This window comes from Macrotis lagotis, chromosome X, assembly GCF_037893015.1.
Source record: "Macrotis lagotis isolate mMagLag1 chromosome X, bilby.v1.9.chrom.fasta, whole genome shotgun sequence".
Taxonomy (NCBI): domain Eukaryota; kingdom Metazoa; phylum Chordata; class Mammalia; order Peramelemorphia; family Peramelidae; genus Macrotis; species Macrotis lagotis.
The window spans coordinates 157652038-157671077 of NC_133666.1; positions in this window are offsets into that span (position 1 = coordinate 157652038).

Below are 19040 nucleotides of genomic sequence, written 5' to 3' on the forward strand. Positions count from 1 at the left end.
AGTAAATACTTAATAAATATTGGTTGGTTGATTGAAGGAATGAGTATTCAACCTCATGGCCCCCCCTCTCTTTTCTCAAGGTAGGGATTGTTGTCTACCTTTGAGTAGGTTAAAGGTTCAATAATAATAATTAGCTTAGGTTACAGAAATATCTGTCCATATCTCTCTGAAAGTAGCATTTAGACAGGTCATAGAGACATACATATTTTACAATGGCAGCAAGCCTAATATGAAGTAATTAAAATTAGAGCAGGAAAATAAGCTAAACACCAAACCTTTTTTAAATAAGAAGAATATTGTATAGTGGAGTGAAAAAAAATCTAACTACCCTCTCCACTATAAAAACTAACCCATATCCTCCCAACCAAATACAACAGTCTCAATTTCAAACTTTGGCTGTGGAAACCTTTATGAATATCCTTTTAGCAGAAAATCAATCTAAACTCCCATGCCCAATCCCTAATTGAAGGATTCTGAAAATAGAAAGATTTTTCCAATTGCCATTTTTCTGTGTTCAGGGAATTTAAAATCTAATAAGAGGTCAACAAATATACACAAATAGGTGTAATATTTAACAGAATGTGATAGTCACAGAGATCCATATAAACAGATAGGAAAATTTAAGGTAGGAAGAATCACTTTCAGTTGAGGGAAAGAGAGAAGGGCTCCAGAGAGGAGATGTCAATCAAATTAAACCTTGTAACAATAGATCTTGAGCAAATCACTTTACTTCTTTCACTCACTATTCCTTCTCCTGTAATATGAAGGCACTGAAGTATGTTTTCTCTAGAGTTTCTTCAAGCACCAAATTCTATAAATCTAAGAAAAAAATGGATGGAGTCAGAGATGAAACTCTATACCTCCAAGCCTTATTCTCATTTGAAATCCTAAGCCTAACAATCAACACTTCTTACCCCAGCAAAGGAAGGCATGCCCTGGTCACTCGGAACCTCTTTTGAAAGCTGTCAAAACAATTTAAGTTCACAGGGATAAGCAGATAAAAAGAGGCCTGAAGATAAGACACTTTTAATACATAAAATTCAAGCTCTACTTTTATGGTCTTTGTTACCTTGGATCTTCCCAAAAAGATCAAAGGTACTGAATATGTGTATCACATGCAAAAAAATAGCCCTTCTCATGAAACAAATAGAATCACATTTTCTGTTATCACAGGAAAATGTTAGGTTGATAAAACTAACATAAAGGCAGTGCCTATGTTAATGATATGCTTGGCTCTGACTTGCTAATCCCACCCACCATGTGCTAGGAAATATAAGTGCCTCACAAATTTTTCATTTGATCCTTATAATAGCTTGGGGGGGTATCTACTAAAATTATCCCAATTTTACAGGTGAGGAAATTGAAGAAAACAGAGGTTGTGATTTGCCCAAGATCACATAGCTTATTAAGAATCAGAGGTCACATTTGAATTCATCCCTTCCTGATTTATCCTTTACTCCATCCACTTCATCACCTAGCTATCTCATACCAGGAGTTCTAACTAGTGTGGTGGTTAATTTATAACAGAGGAAAACAATCCAAGTAATACAAGTTATTAGCAAAGCAGGCATAATAAATAGGTGAGTCAATTCCCCAGTCAATGCAAAGACCCTGAATACAGAATGAGGCAGATTTGAATGCATTAAAATTATGTAAGACCAATTAAATAAAACATCTAACAAGATACAAAATTAGGTAATCTGATTTCTAATTGGAGGAAATATTAGGAAATTTCCAAATTGGGAAGGAAAGAGTGAACAAGTGCAATTCCCTAAAATCAGAAAAAGGTGTCTCACTTTCCCCTGGTGTCTGGATTCAATCAAAAGAACAAACAAAAACTGATTGACTAGTATGGGATCAGTTTTTAAATAAGACAATTTGCTTGTGATGTGCAAGTTTGAGAAAACATCTTTCAAAGTTCTTCAGATATGACTGGGTTTATGATCAGCATAACCTGAGTCTTTAGTAAAGGGTCTCTAAGCAGCAGGTAGAGGTGGTCCAGTCACACAGGGTTGATTTAAACGATGTATTAAGGCTTTCCTCACAATTCCCATATTTAAAGTTTTCTCACAAGACAGAAATTGGATCAGACCCATAATTGAATAGAAAGAGAATAGAACTAGATTCAGAATTGAGTCACAGATTGGAGTTAGTGTGGTTCACTCAATTCCCACTACCACTTCCTGTTTTATTTCCCTCATTGGCACATATACTTTAGTAGTGAAGAGACACTTTATGAAGTGAAGAAAATTTATCACAGCAAGACAATATAAGTCAGGGAAGTCTGGACTCCAGAGGTATTTTTCCTTACACATGTGTATAGAAGCATGACATAATGAATAGGGAATTAGAGGTAGAGTCAGGAAGGTGAGTTCAAATGTTGCCTCAGACATTTATGAGCTGTGTGACTCTAGTCCAGTCATTTTCATCATATGCAGACTCAATTTCCTCATAAGCAAACAGGGAAAGTAAAATTACCTACATCACAGGTTTATTGTGAGGATCAAAGGAGATAACATAAGAAATGTGTTTTGCAAGTTTAACAAGTCTATGTAAATTCTAGCCATGATGATTAATGATGTCCTTGTGCATTGTTAATATACCTCTCACCTCAAAGACAATCATAAGGGTGTGTCATTATATTTACCAATACATGTCATTTTTTTAAATGTCTACATTTTGGACACATTATGAAAATTACCAATTGTCCACCATCATCAGTCTATTGTCTCATAGGCATTTCAAACTCAATATGTGCAAAGTAGAATTCATTAAATTTCCTTAAAAAAAAATTTCTCTCTCCAGATTTAATCATTACTAGTAAGGAGGTCTTCATCCAGGTAGGCCTAACTTTATTGGAATCAGTCATGACTCCTCTATCCTTACCATGACTTCTCCTTCCTTATATCCAATCAGTTGCCAAGTTATCAACTTCACCTCCACAACTCTACCCTCATTTAGTCTCTTCTTACCTTTCATTACTACTATTACAATGTCTCCTCATTGGTCTTCCTGCTTCCATCTCTCCCATTTTCTAATCTACCCTCCACAAATGAATCTTTTTTTGGTTTTGTTTTTATTTTGGGGGTTTTGGAAGATCTTCTTAAAACAGAGATCTGCCTATGTCCTTTACTCAAATATCTTCAGTGCCTCCCTATTTATATAAGATAAAGTATGAAATCTTCCATTTAAATCTTCTACAGTTTAACTCCCATAAATCTTTCATTCTTATTTCATGATGTTCTGCTTTGTGCATTCTCCCTTCTAGTCAAACTGCCCAGATAGCTGGTTTCTATATTTGAAATTCAGCTTTCCCTTTCTCTTTTTTAAAGGTGGTCCCACATGTCTGTAATGTCCCTACTCACACCTAACTTGGACAATTATTTGCCTCCTTTAGAGCTCCCTTCTCCTGAAATTACTTTAAATAAACTTTATATTTGCATATATGTGCACATTCAGTAGAAAAAAACACCTTTTGGATGATATTTATTTCATTTTTATTTTTATTTTATCTGTAACTAGTAATAATATATCTGAAATTGCATTAAGCATAGGGCAGCTAAGTGGCACAGTGGGTAAGCATTGAGCCTGAAGTCAGGAAGACCTGTATTGAGCTCTATTCTCAGACACTTACTAGCTGTGTGACCCTGGGCAAGTGTCTTAATCCTTTTGCTTCAGTTTCCTCATCTGTAAAATGAATTGGAGAAGGAAATGGCAAACCACTCCAGTGTCTTAGTCAAGCAAACCACAAATGTGATTTACAAGGAGTCAAATACAACTGAAATGACTGAATTATATAACATTCAGTATATAACTTAAATTATGCATACTACAAAGTATATTAAGCATGTGTCAATAAACATAGAGATCTGGGATATGCAATGAAATATTTGAGAGTTAAGATACAGAAATATCTCAGAGATATTGCAGGTTTGGTTCCAGACCACCTTAATAAAGCAAATAACCCAATACAACAAGTCAAACAAGTTTTTGGTTTCCCAGTGCATATAAAAGTTATTTACCGTCTTCTATACTCTTTAGTGTGCTACAGTATTATGTCTTAAAAATGTACCTACCTTAATTTTTAAAAAAATATTTTATTGTTAAAAATGCTACCTATCATGTAAGCCTTCAAGAAATTCTAATCTTGTTTTGGGGGGAGAAGCTTGCCTCTATGTTGATGACTGCTGACTGATCAAAAATGGGAGTTGCTGGAGTTGATGTGGCTGTAGCAATTTCTTAACCATGAAGTTTACCTCATCAATTGATTCTTATTTTCACAAAAAAAATTCTCTGTAGCATGCAATGCTATTTGGTTTTACACACTGTATAACTTCTTTCAAAATTGGAGCCAATCCTCCAAAATCCTGTGACTGTTTTATGAACTAAACTTATACAATGTTCTTCAATATTATTGTTTCTTAGGAAATGGGAGAGAGAGAGAGAGAGAGAGAGAGAGAGAGAGAGAGAGAGAGAGATAATTGGGGAACAACTGGTCGGTAGAGCAGTCAGAACACACACTATCAATTAAGTTTTCCATGTTTATGCCTCCCTAAAATAATTACAATAGTAATATCACAAATCACTGATCACAGACCACCATAGCAGATAAAATAATAATCAAAAACTTTGAAATATTATGATAATCACCAAAACATAGCAGAGACATGATGTGAGCATAGGCTGTTGGAAAAATGGCCCCAATAAACTTGCTCAACACAGGTTTGCCACCAACCTTCAATTTGTAAAAAATGCAATCTCTGTGAAGTACAATAAAGTAAGGTACAATAAAATGAAGAATGCCTGAATAAATCCAACCAATCAACCCTGAAAGAATAAAACATTTATTGTGCTTATTATGTTCCTTGTATTGTACTAAGACCTGGGGATACAAATACAAAAACCAAGACTTTCTAGGAGCTCACACTCTACTTGGAGAAGATAACAAATAAAAAGAAGTTTGTCATCACAGCAGTTGGAGAGGTTCAGATGTCCTAAGGTTTTCATAGCAGGGAGGATGGCAAAGTCTAATGATCCTTAGATTACATCATCAGATTTCACCAAACCACATCAACGTTCAGGTAGACTATATGGGGTTCTGGACGAAGCCAAGGGAGTGGATACAAGGAAACAGAAGGGGAAAGGGGTGTTCTCAGTGAATCTTCTCTCCACCCCACTATCTTTTCTTCTTATCCTCTCATAGTGGTTTCCTAAATAATTGTTTCAGTTTTTTTCTCTTCATTTGGAAATTGGAACAACTGATTTTAGAGTATTTAATCACTATCCCAATGATTTAGCCACTTAAGTATGTATAGTCATATTGCTGCTACCTCCTTTAAGTGTCTTTCTGTGTATACATATATATATATATATATATAAAATATATATATATGTATGTATGTATCTTGTCTCCCCACCAAGAATATAAGGTCCACCAGTGTGTAGACTATATTTTATACTTATTCTATACCCTCCCAACAGTATTGAAGAAATAGCAGGTGCTCAGTTTCTTTTGTGACTTACTTTTATAGGTTGTAAATATTGGTCATTACACATAGCAAATATTTATATGGGTGTGTATTGTAATAAACAATAGTTAAAATATGAAAGAAATGTGCAACTTTTCATTAAAACTTTTTTAATACTACAAAATAGTACAAAAGAATCTGTGACATCATCAGTATATTTTCTATAACAATTCAAATCATAATCTTCCCAAAATTCAGTAGGTGGTTTCATTAACTACTGTAAAAATTTATTATCTGAAAGCTAACCTGAATAGCTATGACACAATGACACAATGGATAGAGCATTGGACTTAGAATCAAGAAGATTCATCTTAATGAGTCCAAATCTGGCCTCAGACACCTACAAGCTGTGTCAATTTGTACAAGTCACTTAAGGCAGTTTATCTCAGTTTCCTCATCTGTAAAATGAGCTGGAGAAGGAAAAGGCAAACCACTCTCATCTTTGCCAAGAAAACCCCAATAGAGTCAAAAAGAGTCAGATATAACTGAAATTACTGGACAACAACAATAAGAAAAGCTAATTTGGTGAAAAGCCTTTCTGGAATTATCTAGTTTTGTCCTTCTCTAGGATAAGAAACACAACCTATTATCAAGTTTAAACTCAAATCTTTTACATTTTTTGCATGTCTGACTACATAGCCTAGTATAGCATACGAGAAATCAGAATCATTATCATATAACAATGAGATATTGAAATAGAATATTAATGGGTAATATATATTAAATATATAATTAACATAATATATGTATACATCATGACATTACAGACAAATATATGAAGATGTATATGTATACACATATATTTAGCTCTATCAAAATATGTGTTTATAGCTATATAATGAGAGCTGTAGACTTAAAAGTAGTAGTAGGATGAGAAATAGAGATTAAAGAGATGGAGGTGATGGGAGATGGAGAACCATGTGAAATAGATATTTGTCTGTCATCCTGGAACATGATTAACTAAAATTTCAGGGTACTCCATCGGAGATAAATTTTGTTGGGCAACATGATATCATCTACTTAGGTATAGAAACATTGTAAAATATTGAATCAGGGAGTACTTTTGTTTATGAAGTTACATTTCTTTTGTAGTATTAATAAAAAGCAATGGACATGTTTCTCCAACACTTTAAAACTTTCTGGGTTTTTTTATGTATATATCCAATTTCAACACATCAAAGAGGAAAGAAGAGCTAGATTTAAGCCCTCTCTCTCTATCATATAATGACTGTGTAACCTTAGTCAAGTTACTTAATCTCTCGGATGTTTCTTTCAAACCATGAGTTACAAATGAGTTGCTGCTCTAGATCAGTAGAAGAATTTCTATAGTGGGGAGCTAAGTGGACTGAGTACAAAGCCTAGAGTCAGGAAGACCTGAGTTAAAAAAATCAGCCTCTTACTAGCTCTGTGACATTGAGCAAGTAACTTATCCTCTATTTACCTCAGTTTTCTCATCTATAAAATAAGGATAATCATAGTACCCCAAAAATGAGGTAATATTTGTGCAGTTCTCAGCACATGGTAAGTACAATATAAATGCATAAAAGCTATTATTATAATTATCCTTCCCCCCATCAAGTGGGGTTAAAAAACCATCTTCCTGATGCTTTTCAGTAGGAAGGGACCTTCATCTCAGTCTTACTAAGGCCATCATGCACATCTATCCCCACTTGGTAGGAACACTGAGGAATCCTTGAGCTCTCTATGATAGGATGACTTTTAATCACTCAGAACTCTTCTCTCTACAAAGAAGCGCTGATTAGCTGTCTAGAAGGTGAAGATTATTGGTAATTTACTTCATCAGAATTAGTTCTTTATGTTCCCTGTACTTGCTATATTTCAGTGAGTCCTTGGTTACATAACCTTGACCTAATGGAGTCAATTGCCCACAGTGATTGACAGGAATGCTTCAGTACTATTTACAGCACTTTGTTCTTTGCATAGATTATTTTTTTAAATGCCTGAGTAAAAATAGTACATGATAAAATATCCACCACTCATTTGTGCATCTACTGGCTTTCTCAGACCCTAAATGTCCTTATACAGTTTGCAAGCTGCTTTGAAGTCAAAATTCTAGAAAATGTACTACTCAGTTTTCTTGGTTCTCCCATCTATTCCTCTTTTGAGTAGGCAATAGAATTTTGACACAGTTTAAAAATCAGTGCTAAACTCATACATTCAGCAAGGTTAATCATCCAGTGACCACTCAAAAAATTTGCAAAAACTCTGGACCTCATCCAACAAAGTATATAGAATTGAAATCTGGAGTGAATTGGTACTTCTAATGGCCAGTGATTTTTCTTTTTAGTGTCCTGCCACTGACCCAGACCTCTGGAGAGCAGGTATTTATTTCTAAAGATTCCTATGAGTATGTTTTTGCTGGTTTTAACAAGGTTTCATATCTGAGATCTGTTCACAGATCATTTCACAGATCCCTTTTAATTCAGTGGATCAAACCCTTCCTGACAGAAAGAGAAATGATCTCTTTTCTCTATACTAGACTTATTTGGACTTTCTCATAGATCCCATGCCTCTAACTTAAAAGAATTAACCTTTTATCTAGGCCCAGCTTTTATGTTTGGCATGGAAAATATGGAATCAGCCTCACTTCAAATGAGTGGAAAAATGAGAAATACGATTCTAAAGGTAAATCTCTTACCTCAACTTCCTTTACAAATGGAAACACTAGCATATGTTCAAACCTGAATTTCATCTATTGTCTTATGTCACCCCATGAAATCGGTATTGTTGAAATTTTTCTATAATATTCCTCCATTACTAAGGATTGTAGGTCAGTTTCCAGTACTTCCCCCTAACTACTTTTGGAGATATTTTTGAAGAGCCAAATAAGTGAAAAGTCCCCCCCCCCCATTACATTATAAACTATTTTATAGCACTCCCATATTTTATTCATCAAAAATTCTCTTGCATCTTGGTCTACTTAAAAATGCCTACCTTAAATATTTCCCTACTGATGTTAACACCTATGAGAAGAGGTAGTACTTCTCACATACTTTTCTCACTTTTCTACAGAACTGAAGCACAATGGCAATAATCAACTGATAATCAAAAGTAAAATATACTAATTGATCAAGCTTTAATTATATAAATATTTTAATCAAAGTTCTAAAATAAGTAATGTGTAGTTTTAAAGAAGTATAACAAATCAGCAGCAATAACAGCCTATTTACATACTCAGGCAACTATATGGCAGAATACATGACAGCATCACCAAATAACAGGAATTCATATGCAGATAAAACATAGAATTTCAATGGACTCAAAACAGTGAACTCAATAGACTTTGCAATAGACTCAAAATATAAAGAGAAAAAGAAAAAGAAAATAATATAAAATAAATCAGATCAAAAAATGAGTTAAAAATAAAAATCCAACTGTCAACTTTAGAAGGCAGGAAAATAAAATAGCATAGAATTAAATAAAAGGATACATGAAAAGAGATTTTTATAGCCCACAAACACAAATTAAGTCTTTCCAAAAAGAGAAACTATTAAAATGAAATCAACTTTAAACTTAAAATTTTAAAGAAAAAAATGAACTGAGAAAATAGAAAAATGAAAATTCAGGAAAAAAAAACAAAATTACCAATGCTCTTGAAAATAGAAATAGAAAAACAGATACTTAGAGGAAAATATGGATAAAATATTTTTAAATCCCATAAACAAGGCCCCACAAGAAATAGGGGCCAGGCATTTAGCTTCCCAAAAACTAGTTAGTCCCTCTTGGATGGACTTCAAAATATGGACATCACTTTCCCAACTCCTTTTGGTCCAACATGAGCATGATTTTGCCTTAGCCAACATAGAAATAATCCAGTCAATCAGAGCAGAATATATGAGGTGGATCTTGACTAACAAATACTCCTACTCACCAAGGTTCTTTCTTGATCACTACTGTTTTAACTTGTCTGTGTCCAAGGTTAACTGTGACATCTGAGTTCATAGGATTTTCTACTTTATTTAGAGAGTTTATAAATATTTTAAAAATCAATATTAATAAGATTCCTCATATTTTAGCTCAAATATAGTCAATATAGAAGTCAATATAGAAGCCTGGCAATGGGAATCAAGGGTTTATACCCTAGGCCTTTACTCTACTGGATTTGATGAGTTTTGAAGCCAAGTACCAATATATGATTGATTATATGTATGTGTGTGTGTATATATATATATATATATATATATATATATATATATATATATATATATATATATTTACAATTAATGCCACATGATTAAATTCTAGGTATTCTAAGTTACTACATCAGTTGAGTTGTGAGGACAGGGTATTTCAGGTCATCATTTCTCACTTGCTCTTCACTTTCTGTTTTATAAATATTGAAGTATACAATTAGGGGGTTAAGACTTCTGTCTTCATCTAAAGTAGAACCCATTAAGTCAAAATATGTGAACAACTTTAAGTGGAACAGGAATTTATTTTCTTGGTTAAAACAAAGCAAGATTGTCTTTTTCTACAAAAAGAAGTGAAATAGGAAAGCATCACTACCATCATCCATCTTAACAGAGTTAAACAGTCTCACTTTCTTGTCTTGGTCCCAGATGTCATCCCTATGGCTAAACCCTAATTATATTAAGAGTATTAATAGATGTAATAGCCAGTGCTTCCCTTCAACCTCTTCTCCAAACTTAAAACAAGTTGTATTGGTAGAACTGAAAGCATTACCTAACTGGAAGTTTCCTAAATTGATAAAATCACAGGTCCAGTTTTTTAAAAGCACTTTTTGGTTTTAATAATGAAGAATGTTGCTTGATCTAAGCAATGGGAAATGATCATCCAGGGTAATAGTAGGAAATATTGAGTGGTCTGAAGCTATAGATACTATCTCTGTGATCTTGGACCTTCCTAAACTTCAGTTTCTTCTATAACATGAGAGGATTGAATTCTGCTTCCAGTTCTAGATTTATAATCTGTGATATGATGAATCTATTTCCTGTATTTACATGCTGATGGAGGAAAATATGCATAGGTGAATATTCACAACTAAAATATTTAGGAGGATAGAATTTTGAATTGATTCTACTATGAAGCAAAAATCAAAAAATCTTCAACCTACATGCTTTTTCTCACCAAAATTACAAAAATATCTGATATGTGAAAATTCAGAGAATATGTGGCTACTGGGCAGCTAGGTAGCATAGTGGATAAAGCACTGGCCTTGAAGTCAGGAGTACCTGGGTTCAAATCTGGCCTCAGACATTTAATAATTACCCAGCTGTGTGGCCTTGGGCAAGCCACTTAACCTCATTTGCCTTGCAAAAAAAACCTAAAAAAAAAAAAGAATATGTGGCTTTTTAGTCTCTTTTACTAGACACACAAACACTCACAAACACAGACACACACACACATACACACACACACACACACACACACACACACACACACACACACACACACATCCACCAACATTAGTGGCATGCTTTGACACAACAGACAATGAATAATTATTTTTGAATAGTGATGACAAAGATGATGATGATGATTGAAGAGGACAATTTGGCTTTAAGCCCATTTTATTGGCAGTTATGAAGCAAAGAAAAACATCTTTCTGAGTATTTGGAATGCCTATCTGAAGAAATAATGAGGTTCATTTTACTTGAAGGAGGCAGGCTAGCTTAAAAGCTTTAGGCATCCTTGGGAACCTATATTCAGGAAAAAGGGAAATAGTTCCTTGTCTCCCAAACAAATAGTCTAATAGTCACATCTGATGCATGAACTATGAAACCTCTACAATGAAATGTCTGCCAGGCACAATAAATTGGTTACTCTTTCTCAACATGCTCCAGTGAAACCAATCACTCTGACTTTTACCTTTCACTGTCTCCCAGGAGCCATGCAGAGAAGTTGTTCTTCCCTCCTGTAAAACATGTTATTCTACTGTACTCCAGAAAGAAACAAATTCAGTGTTCACCTCTGCACAAAAGAAAAACTCTAGCTCAAAATTTGTACATTATTCTTGACTATCCAAGTGTCCTGTCTCCATTTCAGAGGCACATGAAGATGGCTATAAGAAATGACTTCAATATGGTCTAAATGTTCTTCCAGTAAACACAGCAACATTTATCATTACTTCATAAATTTTTGCTTGCATGGGAAGTCCTAAATAGTCTATTGCTTCCTCTGAGTCACTTTTCCTACAATTTGGATAACTGCCATCCAGTGAAAAATGGACAATGTTTAATGGTTGTGTGGTCAAATAGCTAGGCTTTTACATTTATTGTGATTGTTTAGTCATTTCAGTCCTGTCTGAATCTTTGTGAATCAATTTGGGATTTTCTTGGCAAAATATAAGAGTGGTATGTCATTTCCTTCTCCGGCTCATTTTACAGATGAGGAAACTGAGATAAATAGGATTAAGTGACTTGCCCAGGGTCACAAAGCTAATAAGGGTAAGATTTGAACTCAGAAACATGAGTCTTTTTTTACTTCAGATATGTCACTTGATCCATTGCACCACCTATGGGCTTTTCATAGTCATTTATAACTAAGAAAGATAATATAATAATCTACTTATGAGAGTAAGATGTGGTTCTGCATTCCTACCCTGTCCTCACAACTCAACTCAACTGATTTTGAATGCCTAGAATTTAATTATATGGTATTAGTTGTAAAAAACATATATAATAAATGCATATTATATATATATACACATACATATATATAAGCAATCATATCTTGGTACTTGGCTTTAGAACTCCTCAAACTAGACACCCCCCACATTTTTTTACTCCTCACATTTTGATGAGAAAAAAATGTTGATATATTCAATGTTACTCAGGATTTTTCCCACTTGCTAGAATTTGTATGAATCATGATTGCCCCACAAGAGAAAATGCTTCATTATTTGTTTACAGGCCACTCAGTGTCCTCCCTTGCAATGAAATAGAGATCTATGCATCAGTCTCCCAGTAGCTCAAGAATAGTGCAGAATTCCCATACATTCGTTGTTACTGTCTTATACCTTTGTGCTTTTTTAAATGCTAATCATAGGTTGCTAAAAGGTTAAAAGTATTACCATTAAGTCTACAAGGCAGTTAATAAGAACCACAATCAAAAAGAAAAAAGAGATCATAACAAAATATAGAAGTGGTGTAACTGTAACTGATATCACTCATTTTCAAGATGCCAAGGATGCCAATTTGAATGATAGTGAGAAATAAGGAAGCGATTAAAATTCCAAGTGTTGCTAAAGGTGTAAAGTCTATTAGTAAGCAACATTCACACACATTGGAAGAAGTTGAATTTTCTCATGGAAAAAATAATGTGTGTATGTGTGTATGTGTGTGTGTATGTGTATGTGTTTGTACACCCTGTTCTCTTTGTGAGTTGAGAATATCTCTCTGATTAGATCAAGAAGCAAATGAATTGGCCACATCTCTAGGACTAAGCTCTACCCTAGATGAATCTCAATAACTTAAATTCAAATGCTGGGAACATTTAAAGCTGGGGCTGTCTGTAGGAGAAATATCTGTGAAGGTTTTACCATGATTTTTCTCTCTTCCCCCTACCCCTACATTAACCATAGACCTTTGAAGGAGAACTATTGAACCACAGAAAAGACTATATTCATTCAGGAACAGAGACACACTCCAGACATATTCTAAATGTGAATACAGACAATCACCCAAGGAGAAGGTAGTTTCAGGGATATAACCCTCCAAGATGAAGAGTTTAACTTTGAAGAGAAGCAGACCACTATAAGGACTTTGCATACAGTAACAGGAACTGTTTCGTTACCTTAAATACATGTGTTTCCTACAAGAGAGCCTTGTACTCTGAATCTGTTCTTCTCATAGACACTTTTGTGGGGAGTGAGCCCAAATTTGGGGAAGAGAGGGCTTCAGGGAATATAATATAACTGCTATTATTATACCACTTGAATAAATGCCTTTAATAAAAGCTAATTCAGTTCATTGTCTGATTATTACTAAAAGTACATTGGAGAGGGTTTGTGAGTTGTTGCAACTGGGTTTTGCTCATACCCAGATGAAGGTGCCAAGGATTTACTTCTAGGTGGAGACATTCTATGTTTATCATATGTGTTATCATTCTATGTTTATCATATTCATTTTTGTCTGTATACTAACCTTCTTCCATTGGTTTTATAGGTAGAACATGTTGCATCTAGAGCACCAGACCTAGAGTCAGAAGGACCTGAGTTCAAATCCAGCTACAGACACTTAATATTTGCCTAGCTGTGTGACCAGAAAGTCACTTAACCCCTTTGCTTTGCAAAAAAAAAAAAAATCCAGACTAAGACATTCTTGTTCTTTCTTTCCAGGAGTAGGTATACAAGGATTCAGTTCAAGTTTTCTCATAGAATGGGTTCCATGAACTAAGTTGAGAGGCAGAGAGTCACCTTCTCCTTACTGCTTTCCGTCTTATGACTACAATAAATGGGTTTAGGATTTTGGTTTATTTGAACTGTCCTTTTTAGTTCTAGTCATCAGAAGGGAATTTCCTAGTCCCTAGCAAGAGCTCCAGTCATGATGAACTTGGATCTAGGATTCAAAGCTAAATATTGCTACCAACCCAGCAGCGAAACACTAAAAATCTAAAGTACAATGGTAGGGAGGGGAAGGGGGAACAGGAACAGCTTTGGGCTTGAACTTGAGTTAAACTATGAACCTAAACTCCCTCCTACTCACCCTGAACTAGAAAAGGGAGATTATGTTCCTCAAATTGCTAGGGATGGAATGTTTGAATGTCTTCTATTTTTATGGTTTTGAAGTAAATAATTCTTTTTAAAACTAATATGAATAAATAGTTAAATGGAATCAGGGTTCTGAAGTTCCCTTAATATTCATAAAAACAAAAGTGAGGCAGACATTATATACCTCTTGGACAACTTTAGGGTACCAGACAACCTTATATAACACCATATCTTTTAAGCAATGGGAACCAGAATAATCACTGTCACAGTGTTAGAAGGGTGGCCACAGTGAATAGCAGTTGAATCTTGAGATAACAGCCACCCTCTGGGGTGGGGGGTGGGGGGCCATGAAATATGTGAATGAATTCCTAAGCAAACTGCAAATGTCAAGTGATGTAATTAATTAGATAATTTTAATTTTACTACAGTAACTTTTGAGTCTACAAAGGTTTGGTGAAGATGAAAGGAAAAATAATGCTCCCTTCTCTGGCTCCCACACTTGGAATATGGATGTTACTTTATAATCAATCTAGTTCAGACACTCTTATTCTATTATGCAAGATGTTCATACATGTTATAGTTAGCATATTAACCACCTTCCTTTACTAACTTTCCTTGAACATATGCAACTGAATGAGCAGAGGGTGAGAAGAGGAAACACATAAACAAAGCAAAATGAAGTATGATCTAACATCCCAGACTTCTACCAGATAACAATGGCTATTGGTTCACTCTTGCCTCAGGGCACAGAAACCCAGCTTTATTCACTTTGGAACTTTTATTAATATCAATAAATCAGTATTATCTTTCATATCTCCATAGGGCCTCTAGTTGGTGTCAAAATTCACTGATTCATTTTTGCTTGTATAACATGACTAGAAAGCAGTCACTCTTCCCCTCTTTTAAAACTTCCCTGCTAACAAATAATGGAACCTCCAGATCAAAAGCAATTGTGAACAATCATATCTTATCATTCATGTCAGGGTTAAAATATAAATTATTAGGAATTATGAACAAACTTAAGGAACAAAAACTTCAAATTATATATCTACCTTCTTGGACAGAAAAGGAGGAAAGAAATGGGAAAAGTACTTCATCTGCCTGAATTGCTGCCACCTAGAATACAACTCTTATTACAATTCATAGCTGTACTGTCTGACCTCAGTGGATAAAAGCAGAAGTGACCAAAGTGGAGCCTAATCATTCTCAACATCAGCCATGACCTACTGCCTCCCTAACTCAGTTTTTCTGACACCATCTCCCCATTCAAATCAAAAACAGTCAAATCTCTATCAGATAAATTGTATTGAGAGACTCTCAGAATGGAAAAAAAGAATGTATTGAGAAGCTTCTCTAAGCAACTAGAGAAACTTGTGTCCCCAAACTTTGCTACAGCAACAACAACCTTTTGATAAAATAATATCAGGATTGGATCTGTGATTACATGAAATTCCCAGGTGATGCATGCCTATAATAGGTCGAGACTGAGACAAGAGGTTCTCTTAACCTTGGGAATCCTAGACAACAGTGGTTTAAGCCAATGTATTTTCTACACCAAATCTAGCATCAATATAGTAAGAATGAAGAGAAAGGGGACACCAAGTTGCCTAAAGAGGGATAGGTTGCCATATGCTAGAAACAGAGCAGGTCAAAACTCCCTGCAGATCAGTAGTATGGTAAGGCATAATATCTACCCCTTACAATTCTAGCTCAGTAGAAACAAAGAAATTTCAGATAAAGAATCTCCCTCTATCAATCCAAGTTGGCATCTTGCCAAGGGTCACACAGCCAATATATGTCCAATCATCATCACAATAATAATTAGCATTTATACAGTACCCAATATGTTAATTGTGCTAGCACTTTACAAATATTATCTCATTTTATCTTTACAACAATCCTGGGAAATAAGTGCTATTATTACTGCCATTTTGCAGCTGAGTAAATGGAAGCATAAAACAAAAACAAAAAAAAAACAGGTTATATGATTTACCCAAGGTCATACAACTAATAAATACCTGAGGCTAGATTTGAATTTCAGTGTTAACTTCATTCAGGTCCATCACTCCATCCAGTACATCACCTGTAGTTATTCAGTTATTCAGTAGTGTCTGACTCTGCAGAACCCCGTGGACCTATATTATCCATGGAGTTTTCTTGGATAAGATATTGGAATTGCTATTTCCTTCTTCAATAGATTAAGACAAATAGAGATTAAGCGGCTTGCCCAGGGTCACACAGATAGAGCCTAAAGTTGGATTTGAACTTAAGATTTTCCTGACTCTAAGACCTTTGTTTATTCACTGAACTATCTAACTGCCTCAAATATAGTATAAAATTATGTGTTAAAAGCAGGGCACAAGTCTAAGCCTTCATGGTAATAAGGTCAACTCTCTCCTTAGCCATATTACTTCACTATACATATACACATACAGGTTTATGTATGTATGTATGTATATATATATATATATATGTGTGTGTATGGGGCATATATATATATATATGTATGGGGTATATATATATATGTATGGGATATATATATATATATATATATATATATATATATATATGAGGGGCAGCTGAGTGTTGCAGTGATAGAGTACTTGTCCTGCTCTATCAAGATTACCTGAGTTCAAATCTAACCTCAAATACTTGACACTTACTAGCTATATGACCTTGGGCAAGTCACTTAATCTTGATTACCTTGATTCCAGGACCATCTCCAGTTGTCCTGATTCATATCTGGTCACCAGACCCATATGGCTCTGGAGGAGAAAATTAATTGTTGACAATGCACAAGACCCCCTCACTGAAATCTAATTCACATGCTTGTCATGACATCACCTCCCTAATGGCATGGTCTTCTTCAATAATGAAGGGCAAACAACAATAACATTCATGTATTGTTTGTAAGCTTAAATATAAAAAATAAATTGATCAATTACATTAGAAAAACAATATAATTTGAAACAAAATGCAAATAAAACTCAAAGGCGCTAATGCACTTTTGAGCACCTATATCTTCTTTAAACAGAGAAAATAACTGCTTTCTGTTCCAGTACTTTGGTTTAAGCTTGAAGAGGAAAGGAGATTGGAAGTGGGGAAAGGAACAAGTATTTATTTATTAAGTACTATGATATATCAGATAATGTCAGGAATACTTTTAACAAATATGAGCCTCCACATTTCACATTAAGAGAAAATTTATCTCCTAATTAACTTTATGAGTTAACATATTTGTTGGGGTTTATCTCCCTACCCCCTACTTACATTTTAAAACATATTCATGATACAATAGAACAGAACCCTAGTTGGAGGGAAAAGGCCTCATATGTAGGCTCATGAATGTATAAAATTAGGAAAGTCATAAAGAATTACAGTTTCCTCATTCAAACATTGATTAGATGATCTCTAAAGTCCTTTACAACTCTGATATCCTATGTTCCTGTGAAGACCCATTTTCAAATGGAGATGGAATTGTAACTAGCATTTTTATGCATAGGACAAATTTCACAAACATGCCCAAGGTGAATTTTACAAAATAGACCAAGAAACTTCAAGTCCATTTTTGAGGGTCAGACTAGTAAAGTCCAGGGGAGAAACTCACCCAGAGTAAAGCATAGGCAAAAGCATCTGATAGTTTTTTATTTTTAATTAATTATTCCTGTAAACTAGAACTAGGGTTGTAAGTGTTGTTAGCACCTTAAAAATGTCAGTACCATAAGATAAATCCTTTGTCATCCTGCCCTAGTTTCAGCACTACAGGGATACTCAATAGTTTTCTCAGACTAAAATTGGTTCTTTTCAATGTATAGAAAGACTGTTTACTTTAGACTCAGAACTGGCATGTGAAGAAATGCAGATGCACCAGTTTTATTTGTCTAATTGCCTTTTTTTTCCCTTTAAATAATGAGTTGTTGACTATCTTGGCTTCCTGAAAATGTGAAGCAGTGGTTCCTGAAACAATCCAAAGGTCAAAACCTATATAAGAAAAAGAAATGACATTATATTTTAACAACCACTTTCCTGATTTCTTGGTCAGGAAAAAAGATGAGTGTAATGGAGGGGAGAAGTAAATGTTGCCTGCTATGATATCAGCTAGCTTTTATTTCCAATGTTAATTCTATAATTACTTTCTTGCTCATTGCTCTCTGCTAAAAGATGCAGTCATGAGGTGTGTTTTCTTCCTTTTTTATCCTTTCCTTGTTCATTCTGGGCTCTTGTGACAACAGCTGGGAAGGAGAGGATTTACCTTTTGTGTTTATATGCAGAGATCTGTTTCCGCATGTCAATTCCCAGCTTTTTCCCAGTGTGAATGTGCAGGCAAGCTAAGTGACTTCGATTCTTACATTTTTAACATTCAATGTTTCAGACAACCTTTCCAGCCTATGGGGCATCACAAATAGTCTGCCACTTGTTTTGTCAACCATTTTCAACCATTCATTTAAAATTTAATCATAGCCCACTCTAGTACAAGTCACACTAGCAAAAGACAGTGAAAACTGTCAGGTTTTGTGCCTCTTGTCTCTGGTGAATCACTAAAGAGCTTGAGAGCTTGGAAGAGAAGAAAGATGAAAAGGACTCTGTTAATTTACAAAAGGGGTTTGAAATAAAAGACTAAGTCCCCATGTTGGTCCTTGAACTAGCCAAGCACTAGTGCTTAAAACTTGTTTTGATTCCATTAAGAGCTTTCTCCAATGAAAAATATATCATGAAAAGAAAAATATGTGAAGCATCAATTTTTAAGAGCAAACAAAGCAATGGGATTTTTGTGGCTGTTTTTTTGGCAGAATGAATAAAGAAAAAGTCATGCTTTAATA